The sequence below is a fragment of the Tachypleus tridentatus genome, chromosome 6 (assembly GCF_004210375.1).
Source record: "Tachypleus tridentatus isolate NWPU-2018 chromosome 6, ASM421037v1, whole genome shotgun sequence".
In the NCBI taxonomy this organism is placed as follows: domain Eukaryota; kingdom Metazoa; phylum Arthropoda; class Merostomata; order Xiphosura; family Limulidae; genus Tachypleus; species Tachypleus tridentatus.
Genome location: NC_134830.1, coordinates 76,752,873 through 76,765,977, shown reverse-complemented (window position 1 = coordinate 76,765,977; position 13,105 = coordinate 76,752,873).

Here is a 13,105-nt window from a genome sequence, read left to right as displayed (position 1 = left end):
ATGTATTGTTTTAGTGGTACCTCTCTACAAGATGCAGATGCTACGTTCAGTAAGGTTTGTTCTTCTCAAATCGTACTGTACTCACTACCATGTGCATATGCCACGTTTTTTTATATTAAAATGAGATGGCTCTGGTTCTCATACAGTAGACAGCTGTTATCTTGCTGCAAGATTGAAGCCCATCTCATCTACAATATCAAATGATAAATAAACGGAGAGCCGGTAAATTAAGCATGCCTTTCAGTCTATAGATATAAGCTACTGTAAAATCCCAGAACACTTTTTTATAATGTTTAAAACACTTTGAAACATTTCACTTATGAACGCTCTTTCTATGAGAAACAAATTACAATGGAACTATTTTTATAACAATTTTGAACATGTAAATCAACTAGTCACGTGAAACACCACATTCAGTATAAAGTCACAGCATGTACCAGAACTAGATTTTAATATTGTTAGGACTTATGAATGCGGTCTGAAGCCAAAGAAAGTTGATCACTTTTGGGAAGGATATGTAACAAAACTACGACACAAAATATTCAAAAAATTAGGTCATAAAGGTGTGTTCAGGTCTTGGATTTGGAATTTTCAAAACGAGACATCAGTTTTACGTAATGCCACTGGAAAACAAAGGAATATGGATCAACTTGTGGTACCAGAACCATTCAGAAATAAACATGAAGAGTGCAGCTTCTTCTAACGTGTAAGAATCTACGAATACAAAAATCAATAACAAAAGCAATCCACATGCCCCAGGCAACAGAATGCAGCATAATTAAAAAGGATCTCTGTATGGCAACGACAGGAGCATAATATGGGTTCAACAAAATGAGTATACATACTATACCATATAAAGACATATTAATAAAGTCAGAAAAAAAGGCCCTATAGATTTTTATAGGATCGGATACTGAAAAATCGTCATTCGCGTAAACTAGACGAATTATGAAAAGTATGCACGGAGGAGTGGTGTGCTTGAAACATGATGGTCTTACGACGGATCTTTCTTTCGGAATTAAAGCTACTCTTGAAGGCAATTTCAAGATCCACAATCGTTAGATAGAGCGTGACAGGATGTGGCAACATGGACTGTTACATACTCAGCGCTACGTATAACTTGGCTTAACGTGAAACTATTAACGCTAACATCTAATTTTATAGATTGCTCAGCAATATTTCTGGATGACTACGAGGAAGAAAATATTCATTCCACTGAAATATTTCTAAGAATAATTCCAGTGCACAACTTTCTTAAGACTCATGTTCTATTTTAAAGTAACTTCATAAATGATTGCTTCGATCATACCGACAGAGAAAAAGGGGCAAAGTACTTAACGGATGCTCGTTATAGGTAGACTGTTTGTATGCAGTTTGTTTGAATGAACAGTTTTGAGTTGATGTATAGCTATTTTGTGATTACTTAAGTTTACTTTTCTGACAACAAAACGTTTATTATACATACACTCGGAGCGCCGTTGTGAACGTAGCTGTGTATTTATGATACATTTGTATGAAATTCAAATTGGCGAATTCAATGAGCTCACGATGTTCTTTATTTGAGAAAACTAGTAAAATAAATTTAAAAAACTTTATTAATATATTTATCTGATATATATATATGTTGTAACTAATTTATTTGGTAAAACTTGAATTAATGTACTTGATCTCCTAGTGGAACAGCAGTAAGTCTTTGTATTTACAATTAGCGGTTCAGCTCCTCTCGAGAGACACAGCCATGTCTGGCTTTGCAATAAAAAAGCACACTAATACATTTAACATATTTTTATCTAAGTTAAATATTACTTCTAAATTCCAAACACTTATTTATTTACTATTAATTTTCATGTTCTAGGTTTTATACTACGAAGTAGCTTTATGCTTAATGCTTAATAACAAATAAATTATCGACTGTGATTTGACTGATTTCTGTTTGTTTGTCTTTACTAATTTCCAATTATGTTTGTCTTTGGTTTGGATAAAAACAATAATACTTTATTCACACACACACAGATATATATATATATCGGAAGTAGCTATTAAAAACATTTTTCAATAATATGATTATTTTGATACTCTTAACATTTACAGACCTTCTTGGTATTTCAGTTGTTTAAAATTGCTTTAACTTATTAGACCACGTACTTATGCATTTGTTTGTTTGTTTAGAAATTTCGCACAAAGCTACTCGAGGGCTATCTGTGCTAGCCGTCCCTAATTTAGCAGTGTAAGACTAGAGGGAAGGCAGCTAGTCATCACCACCCACCGCCAACTCTTGGGCTACTCTTTACCAACGAATAGTGGGATTGACCGTCACATTATACACCCCCACGGCTGGGAGGGCGAGCATGTTTAGCGCGACGCGAGCGCCAACCCGCGACCCTCGGATTACGAGTCGCACGCCTTACGCGCTAGGCCATGCCGGGCCCGTACTTATGCATAACTAATTGTTCAATACATATTTCGTCATTTATGTGGATGTCCTAATACACGCACAAATGACAAAATCACGCTTATACGTTACGTTTAGTTATTAAGGATTTAGCACAAAGAGAACACATTATAAATGATCAAAAAGTATGGCTTGAAAATTGAACTCTGAACGAAAAAATATAGTATCTAAGGCCCATATCTTGCGAAATAAATAAATAAAACTTCTTTATGGTAGAAATAATTCGTGAAAAGGTACAAGTTTTACACCTTGGCTTATATTTTGTTTTTTTTTTTTTTTAAATTTCGCGCAAAGCTACACGAGGGCTATCTGCGCTAGCTTTCTCTAATTTAGCATCACCCACCACTAACTCTTGGGCTACTCTTTTAACAACGAACAATGGGATTGATCGTAACATTATAACGCTGCCACGGCTAAAAGGGCGAGCAGGTTTAGTGCGCCGGGAATTCGAATCCGAGACCCTCGGATTACGCCCTGGCTTATGATGAGCATAAGTATCACCGAAGTGTACTATAAAAAATGCATTTCAACTTCCAGTAAAGATACAGGTGTGAAAGGATTTTCATTTGTAACTAACTCTCAACTATGTTATCTCGTTGAATTTTCTGAAAAACAAATAGAGATTAATGTGAAAATTTTAGTTGAGTGTCAGTATAACACAAGAAAAAAAGTACAAGCAAAAGTAAAACTCGTATTTCATTTTCCACAAATGTACAATTGAATAAGCAAGTCCTTGCCAATTATTGATATGTTAATCAGTTTGTACTTGTTTGTTACATTATTAATAAATCTTTACACTTCTGTTGTGTTGATCAACTTTTATCTACCTCCATTAACAGTCAATTATTATTCTTGTCAAAATATCATGAAAAATGTTTTTTAAGTCATGACAAAAACGATTTAATATGACTATGAGAAATCATAGTCGGTTTTTGCCATTATCTTATGTAAGTTTTGAGGTTGTGTACAATCCATTAGAACTTTAATTCGTACAGGCTGCTAAAGACTGTGTTTAGTATCGTTTACCACTACATAACTAGGCTGGTAGAGTAGAATAACTGTCAAAATATAACGTGTGTGATCTGTTCTCCATTCCTTTTATATTCTACTTACTTAATTTATTCTTCTAAAGTAATTGATACATCTAAATTTATTTTTCATAATTTAGTGCATGAATATTAGGTATAACTGACTGCACTTAATTATTGTCTGTTAAACCACACAAATCACGTTAATGTTAATGTAAAATATAACACGTGCTAATTTTTATTCGTGTATAACTTTATTCACTTTATCTATTTATTCAAAAATTAATCCTTTGAGCTGCAATAACAAATTCTATTAATTTTTTCCCGTCATACCAGATAATGTGTTTGGTTTTTGCGCAAAGCTACGAAAGGGATATCTGCGCTATCCGTGCCTAATTTAGCAGTGTAAGACTAGGGAGAAGGCAGTTAGTCATCACCACCCACCGCCAACTCTTAAGCTACTCTTTTACTAATGAATAGTTGGATTCACTGTTACATTATAACGCCACCAAAGCTGAAAAGGCGAGCATGTATGGTGCGACGGGGATGCGAACCCGCGACCTTCAGTTTACGACTCGCACGCTTTACTCCACTTCGCCATTCCGGACCTCATAGTAGAGAAATCCTAGCGTATGTTAGAATTAAATACATAATAAAACTTCCATTGAGCCGTCCAATAATTAATGACAAAAACTACATTTTTCACAATCAGGAACAATGTATTTCAGAATCATTAATATAATTTTCTTTTGATAAAGCAAACAACATGAAGTCATTGCTATGTGTATATCAGAAAATTTAATATAATGGTTTTTGATAAAGCAAGCAATGTGAAATCATTACAATACAACTAATTTTTTCGTACTTTATTTCTCTGTTTTTATTTTCTGTATATTTAGAGCTTTATTCCATATTTCCCATACCATGATCTGAAGTAAAACTTAACCTTTTGTTTAAAATTTGGAATATAACTACATCAAAACTGTAAAATAGATAAGTTGCCCAATTTCATACAATTCATTATTTGGTTCTCTGAAAATATTTCACTTAAATGGTTAAGAAACGACTGTTTGCCAAAAGTATTGAATGCAATAAAAGAAACGTGCTAATATAAATATTGTGAGACAAATTTTAGTTAAGTAAAAAAAAGAAATCGTGACATTTGTTCGTGAAAATTCTAAAATGTCATTTTAAATACCAGTCTTGGTTATCTGTGACGAAACTATCATTTTAATGGAACTGAGCTGTTACAAACTACGTATGTCGCAAGCCGAATTATGTAAGCATAAAGCATTTAACATTGCACAGCGACGTAAGGACGTAAGTTTAAACTTAAAATGTATTAAAATCCACATTTTGTTTACCCGTATGTGTAGAACTTCAGTGAAAAACTAATTTATATTTCAAAATAGGTAACTGAACTACATTGTAACAGTGTTGTGACAAAAACATTTTTCGTTCCTTTCTTAAAACTCCCTAAGAAAATGACACTATTACGATAATAAATACTAATTAGTCAATAACCATCAACTACACCTCCTTTTAGTATTAAGCAAGTATACAAGTCTTCAGAAAAGAAGCGTTTTCAACTGAAATATATTTCAATAGATGGCGACACCATATCAAAATGACAAACAGTTTAACCTTTTTTTATTTTGTCGATCATGCCTGGCTTAGTCAGTTCTTTTTCTAAAAAAAAAGGATAAATTTGTTTTTGTTTGTTTTGGAATTTCGCACAAAGCTACTCGAGGGCTATCTGTGCTAGCCGTCCCTAATTTTGCAGTGTAAGAAGCCAGCTAGTCATCACCACCCACCGCCAACTCTTGGGCTACTCTTTTACCAACGAATAGTGGGATTGACCGTCACATTATACGCCCCCACGGCTGGGAGGGCGAGCATGTTTAGCGCGACGCGGGCGCGAACCCGCAACCCTCGGATTACGAGTCGCACGCCTTACGCGCTTGGCCAATAGGATAAATAGATATTAGTATTAAACCAACGCATCCGGTATCCCCAAAAATGTCACCACTAGAATGAAAGCGATGTTCAATAAATATTTCACAATGGACTTTAGCCACTCTTAATAATACAAACTTCGATATTTGAGTAGCATTAACCTGGCTTATTGAAACTGTGAATATTTTTTATATTGAACGTTATCATTTCGTACGAAATATTTGAGGTTTGAGTTTAATGAAAATAAAAATAAACGAGCCAAACAACAGTATTATCTGCTGTGTTTTAAAACTGTAAGTACATGTCTCTTCAAAAAAATATTCGTGATGTTTGGAGTCTCAAGCCTCATCGTTTGTCACTTAAACTCAATAAACTGAGTATCAACAGTTAATAAATGAATTGTCAAAAAATTCAATTTCAAAAACTAAAAACAACACAAAACATAATAGAATGCGTTAAATAAGTATGAATAGCAAGATATAACATGTATCCTTCTCCCTCCAATAGATAAGCGTTAAGTTTATGGACTTACAATGCTAAAATCTAGGGATACTTCGTGATTTACAAAATGCAGACTGCCTACAGTGCAACTTTGTGATAAAACGAACATATCTTCTACCGTCATGTGCATTGAAACAATCACTTATTGTGGTAATAATGTAGTTTAAACAGTTAAAAAATACTTCACTACCTTTAGCTTGTGGGTTAGCCTTTATCTTATAGGTGCAAACAAATAATTATTGCCATCACAGGAAGTATATTAAAAACTAAATTAGAAAATATTAAAATAACAAATAGCGCGCCATCTATGCATAAAATCTAAAGCAAGCTGATCTGTTTTAGAAAGAACGAAAAGACGCTAATGACGACAGGAGTATTTTACATCAGACGATATCAGCTACTGGACAGAGATCTAAAAACCAAAACAAATTAACCATTACAACTTCATTTTCATATTCGTTGTACTGATAGTAAACCAAATGGAACAGAGCAAAGAATTTCAATTCTAGTTTCATTACAAGCTTTCAACATACAAATTAATAACTAGTTAAGTTAAATTTAAGGAGTTAATTAAATCGAATAACGACAAAACGTACTCTATACACACTTGTTGTATGGAACAGTAATAGTGCACCTTAGCTAGTTTTAGGCAAGTGCTGAAGTATTTTCAAATCGATTCCACGTTTCGCTGCTACAAATCGTTTCTCAAACAAAGCAGTCATTTGGAATCAAGGTTTCGTCAGTAAAATAGTTTATACACTTTTATAAATATCTATTTAATGCAGCTGTGGTGACTTGAATATATGAGACATTTCATCCTATTAACTCGTGCTAGATAGAATCCGTAGTGGGTAACACGCTGAAGAAATGGAACAACTGTTTTTTTTTTAATGGTTGGTTGTTTTTATTTTCATGCAAAGCTACACAAGGGCTATCTATGCTAGCCGTCCCTAATTGAGCTACTCTTTAACAACGAATAGTGGGATTAACCGTAACTTATAATGTCCCCAAAGCTGAAATGGCAAGCATGTTTGGTGTTACGAAGACTCGAATTAGCGACTCTCGGATAACGAGTCAAGCGCCCTAACCACCTTGCTATGCCGGGCCTTATTTCTTTTAATGGAATTTTGGTCTGAGCACTCAGAGAAAATAATTTTTGTATGTAAAGTTTGAAAGAAAACGGAAAATGATAATCATGCATTTGGTATAAATTTCAATTTTCCGGATTTTAATTAAAGTTCAGGATGGATTTTAATCGCACATATCTATTGAGCGAAGAAACTTCAAGCCTTTGAAGATCATCTGTTATCCATAAGCTACCCATTACAACTGTGAAAGAAATACGTCAGCTAATGTAGCTCTTAAGCATCGAATTTTTTTCTTTTTTGAATTTCTTTCGCGCAAAGCTACACGAGAACTATCTGCGCTAGCCGTCCCTACTTTAGCAGTGTAAGAATAGAGGGAAGGCAGGTAGTCATCACCAGCCCCCGCCAGCTCTTGAGCTAATCTCTTACCAAAGAATAGTGGGATTGACCGTCACATTATAACGCCCCACGGCTAAAACGGCGAGGATGTTTAGTGCAATGGGGATTCAAATCCGCGACCCTCAGATTACGAGTCGAACGCCTTAACTCACCTGGCCATTTCGGACCAGCATCGAAAATATGGTGAAAATCAATAGAAAACCAATAAATGTTTTGAATATCATAACGACGTGACAGAGATCAACTGCGTTCTTTTGCAAATGATACTGAACTTTTATTGCATTTAATATAATACGTTTTCCGTAAGGTTTGTTATGTAATCCAAAATAAACTCGTGACACATGTTAAAAAATGTAAAATTGAGAAAATTATTTCGTTCTATTGACATTGTGTATCTAGCGTTGCGACTGTTGTCCCCCAGCGGTACATTTGCGAATTTACAACACTAGAAACGTGGTTTCGATACCCGTAGTGGTCAGTGCCCAAACATCCCATTGTGTAACTTTGTGCTTAACTTCAAACAACCAAACTTTTGACTGTTTGTCTCCATTTTTGTTTCAGGAGAGTGCGACATTTCTATTGTACAACATCTAAACACTGAAAAAAGTAACGTAGGTTTAACGAAGAAACAGCTTCTACAGTTATGTTCATATGTTTAAGTTGTTGTTTCTTATTAACCACAAACCAAGAGTTCAATATTAAAATTTACTCTTCTGTGTAAATTGTTCAGAAAAATGAAAGGATGCTACTATTAAGATATTTTAAATTGAAACAAAATATCATTTTCTCATTCATTTGAACCAATTGTAATTTTTTCTACTACATCATATTATTAAATGTCTTGCTTATGGGTTCCAATTTCAGCAAGGAAATCTACCATTATTTGTGTATATTATGTATTATCCTCGACATATATTTTATATAACATTACTAATAGAACGTACATATTCTAAAACGTTAGCGTATTAAATGGGTCTAAAGTTAATATTCTGTTTGTATTATAAAAATAATAAGAATCGTCCTTTTTCAGTGTGAAATATTTTTTTGTAAAATTGCAAAATTCCATAAAATACAACAGTAATCATTTAGAAGCTCACTTAATTATACATTTCTTTTAAATTTTCGACAAGATCTAAATAATTAACAAAACCTAAACAACATAACAGGCTTTGAATATGCAATATTAGGTAAAATGTACTTTCATAAATTTGCATATGGGAAGAAGTTAAAAAATTAGAGCAATTAACTTGTGATGGACCAGAAATAACCTTTCTGGATCAGATCAAACTAGCGGGGGTATTTTTAACACAAGGTTATTGTTTCACTTTGTTTGTGACAGCATTTAGAAGAAATTATGAAATACATTGTTAACATGTTTAGTAATATGCTATGTTTGTGCTCGATTCGTATCGTCTATTGTACAAGCCATAGAATAATAATAGTTACAATATGAAACAAAAGGTAGCGCTGTGAATGATTTGAAAATCTATTTGTTAGTTCTCGCATAAAGCTTTTCTTGAACATTTTTATAACTTGTTTATCTCCCACTCTTATAACGTTTCATAAAAGTAAGTTCATTCATTTTTTATTCATCATCATTATATATAAACGTATAAGACAGCGATATAAACTTTAACATCCCATTACGTAATATTTCAGGGAATTCCATCAAACGATTTCTTTGTGTACTAAACGTAGCTGTGATGAAAGTGTTTTAGTCATCTTCCCTTCATAAAGATCAGGAACAAGTTTTAATCTTCATAAACCATCACTAAGATCTTAACATGACGTTCAGGAGTCATCTGTGTGGAATTCTGACGTACAGCTGACGAGTTTTACAACGAACGTTCTGTTTTCGGGTTTTAATAGGTTATGTCTCTAATGCGCATTGCCGTAACTGTTTGAAAGCATAATCCGATGTTACCCAGATGGCATTTGGATACAGTTACGCTGTATTAATATCTTCTTTCGTCATCAGATGCTAAACTTTGATGACCTATACATGAAAACGATAAGTCAGCTTGTACAATGTAACTGCCACAACCAGTGAGTGCAAGGTAATCTTTTGTATACGATTGTTACACATTCTGGTGATAATTTTGACATTAGTAATAAACACTCGTTACGAAACTATAAAATGCAGCAATGAAAGAGAACATCTGTAACCAATACAAGTTCCTCTTTGTATAATACTTATTCCAAACGAAATCTAACATCACAAATGTTTTATTTTACCGTTATGACATTCTGGGTCACTGAAGAGCACTTATGCTCGAATTACCACATAAAAACATATTGATTTTCAATGCACTGTTAAAGCAGTTTTTGAAAGATTGTTGTTTTTTTTTTTTCGGTTTTAAGTGTCTTCTATACTATTTTATTTTTACAGTGAATTATGCTATGTAGTTACTTATCAAGTTTCCTGGCACAAACCTTTTCTTCAACAGAACAATTGTACTAAAGTATGCTTGTGTAATATTTATCTTTCTCGCGTTATTTTCATCAGTCAATTAATTTGTGATGTACCAACAACAATTTGAAAGTGCATTTTTCCTAATATTATAATAGTGTGTTTACTATTTGATTTGCACAGCGGTATGTTTGCAGACTTACAACGTTATAAATCAGGTTTCGATGTCCATGGTGGGCAGAAGACAGATAGCCCATTGTGTAGCTTTATGCTTAATTAAAAAAAGAAACAAAGAAACAAACAAAGTATTTCTTCTGAGATCCGAATGATGTTTTCACTAAAATAATTATAGTGTATACTTGAAAAGATTTTTTGTTTGCTTTAAATTTCACGCAAAGCTACACGAGGGCTATCTGCGCTAGCCGTCCCTAATTTAGTAGTGTAAGACTAGAGGAAAGGTAGCTAGTCATCATCACCCACCGCCAACTATTGGGCTACTCTTTTACCAACGAATAGTGGGATTGATTGTAACATTATAACGCCCCCACGGCTGAAAGGACGAGCATTGTTAGTGTGACGGTCAATCCCACTATTCGTTGGTAAAAGAGTAGCCCAAGAGCTGGCGGGGGTGATGATGACTAGCTACCTTTCCTCTAGTCTTACACTACTAAATTAGTGAAGGCTAGCGCAGATAGCTCTCGTGTAGCTTTGCGTGAAATATAAAGCAAACAAAAAATCTTTCCAAGTATACACTATAATTATATTATACCTGGGGGTTCACAGTCCTGATATGCTAAACATTAGGTCTCACATCCAGCCCAGGTAATAACAACCCTAGAAAGCGTTACGAAACTGTTTACTTTAAAAATGCAAATAAAAGGATGAGAGGGCAAACCATTGAAAAAAAAGCTTGGGATAAATTGGCATTAACAAGTTAAACATGTGTTATCTAAGTCTTGAGGGTAGTACTGTAAATCATCGATATCAACTTGCCTAACAACGAGAAATATTGTTCAACTGACAAATGTAAAGTAGCCAGGAGGCCACATACGGCCTACCAGTGGTACATTGGTATGTCTGGAGATTAATAACGCTAGAAACCGGTTTTCGAAACCAGTGGTGGGCAGAGCACAGATAGCCCATTGTGCAGCTGACATGTAAATCTAGAGTATCAATGTTTGTTTAAATTTTAAATATTTTGCATTTCCAATCAGCAGTATAAGTTGTTTGCTTTAGAAGTTTTTAAAATATTGAGCTCAAACCTAGGTTATTGCGGAAAATAGAAAGGTAAAATATGAATGAAAATAAGAAGAGTGAAAGTTTCGGTAACTATTTGGCAACTTTCTTCTTAAAACAGAAACCTAATGTAGTAATATAATTGCTACAATTTATATATATATTTATGTTTAAGCGCCTTTCACTTCTTCACCTCATTTCTTTGATGCTATCTATAATGTTTTCCCTCGGTGGACTCAGCAGATAGCCCGATGGGACTTTGTAATAAGAAAACAGACACACATGGGCGCTGTCTATAATACCTTATACTTTATAAGCTGACTATTCATTTTTAGTCGAACATTTGTTTCACTTTTGGACTCAACAGCGCTCTAACCGGTTTGATATCAAAGTTAAAAATTTGCTATTTTTGTGTATTTACAGCTGCACAATTTCTGCTTTTCTGACCAGCACTAATTGCGTTTAAAATTTACGATCCTTCATAAAACTTTAAAAAAAGGTACTTGGAATATATATATATACCGAAACTTTACTATGTATTAATTTACGATTAACTCGAATAGTATTTTAAAGTTATTCTATAAGGTATTATAATGGCTTTACCATCATTAGATTTTAAGTTTAAGCAGAACCTTAATCTACAAATTCGTTTAATTATATGAAAATTCAAAAGAATTTCTATTTCTATTCTACTTTAATATCCCAAATCATAAATTCCGAATATTATCTTTTTAATATGTATTTTCAAGGGAATTCTCTCCTCCAAAGTAAAGCTTCTGTGCATGGAGTACATGCCACTTTACCAACTGTTGAATTAGCACAGCGCTCAACGGAAATTTGAAGGCTTATAACGCTAAAAACCGGATTTCGATAATCGTGTTGGACACAAAACAGATATCCCCTTGTGTAGATCTGTGTTTAACAACAAAAAACAAAGATCTGCAAATGGGCGACATAGTGTTCCTTGTGTGATATGTGATGCTTTCAAGTGAAAAACATTATCATGTGTAGAGTAAGTACATTATATAGCAAGATGTTAATCTTTATGTTAAAGTTTCTCTAAATGATTTACTCGTTTAATCGTTATTATTTAAATTAAAAATACCAAGATTTATTTTTATTGCAATGTTACTTTACGTTTACGTGTCAGTTAAACAGTAACGAATGGCGTTGATTAAAATTGTGTTGAATTCTATCTTGTTTTATTTCAATATATAATGTTGATTTCGTAATTATGCCAGGGGTTAAGAAAGTGAAAGAAATGCCTCCCCTTCATAAGTCAGTACCAATGGTACCATAAAAAATGGTTAGAGTACGATCATACAAGTCTCATGTTAATCAGTTACTATTTATTATTATTATTACCAAGACTTACCCGTGGTTACTACATTTCCTTCTAGTATATCAGTTTAAATTTAGAGGATGAGCTTTGTTCAAAATGTTTAAAACACAGAATTATTACCTTCGTGGTAAATCCTTTCTAGAGATTTCACATTTCTTGTAGATTCTTTCTTTTTTTAGTCTTTACAAGAGTCCCCTCGAAATTATTTCAATGCGACAGGTGTCGTTGTAGTTTATTAGTTTTTCTCTTTGAATAGAAGCCTTTCAGAGTTAAATTTGATACGTCTCTTCGTCGTCTGTTTAGTTAGTTTGTTTGTTTTTCAAGTTCGCGCAAAGCTACACGAAGGCTTTCTGCGCTAATTGTCGCTAACTTTGGGCTACTCTTTTACCAACGAATAGTGGGATTGACCGTCACATTATAACTCCCCCACGACTGAAAGGGCGAGCATGTATGGTGCGATGGGGATTCGAACATACAACCCTCAGATTACAAGTCAAGTGCCTTAACTACCTGGCCATGTCTGGCCCGTCTGTTTAGTACAAAATACTGGCAATTTATCTTTCCATACAGTTTTCTATAAATAACCATAACAGATCCAATGAAAGGTGGTTACAAAAACTGCACTTATAACTTCAGGTTTTTCACTTTTTTTATTATCATGTTATAAAAATATTTCTCTTTTATTTGCGACCTGGT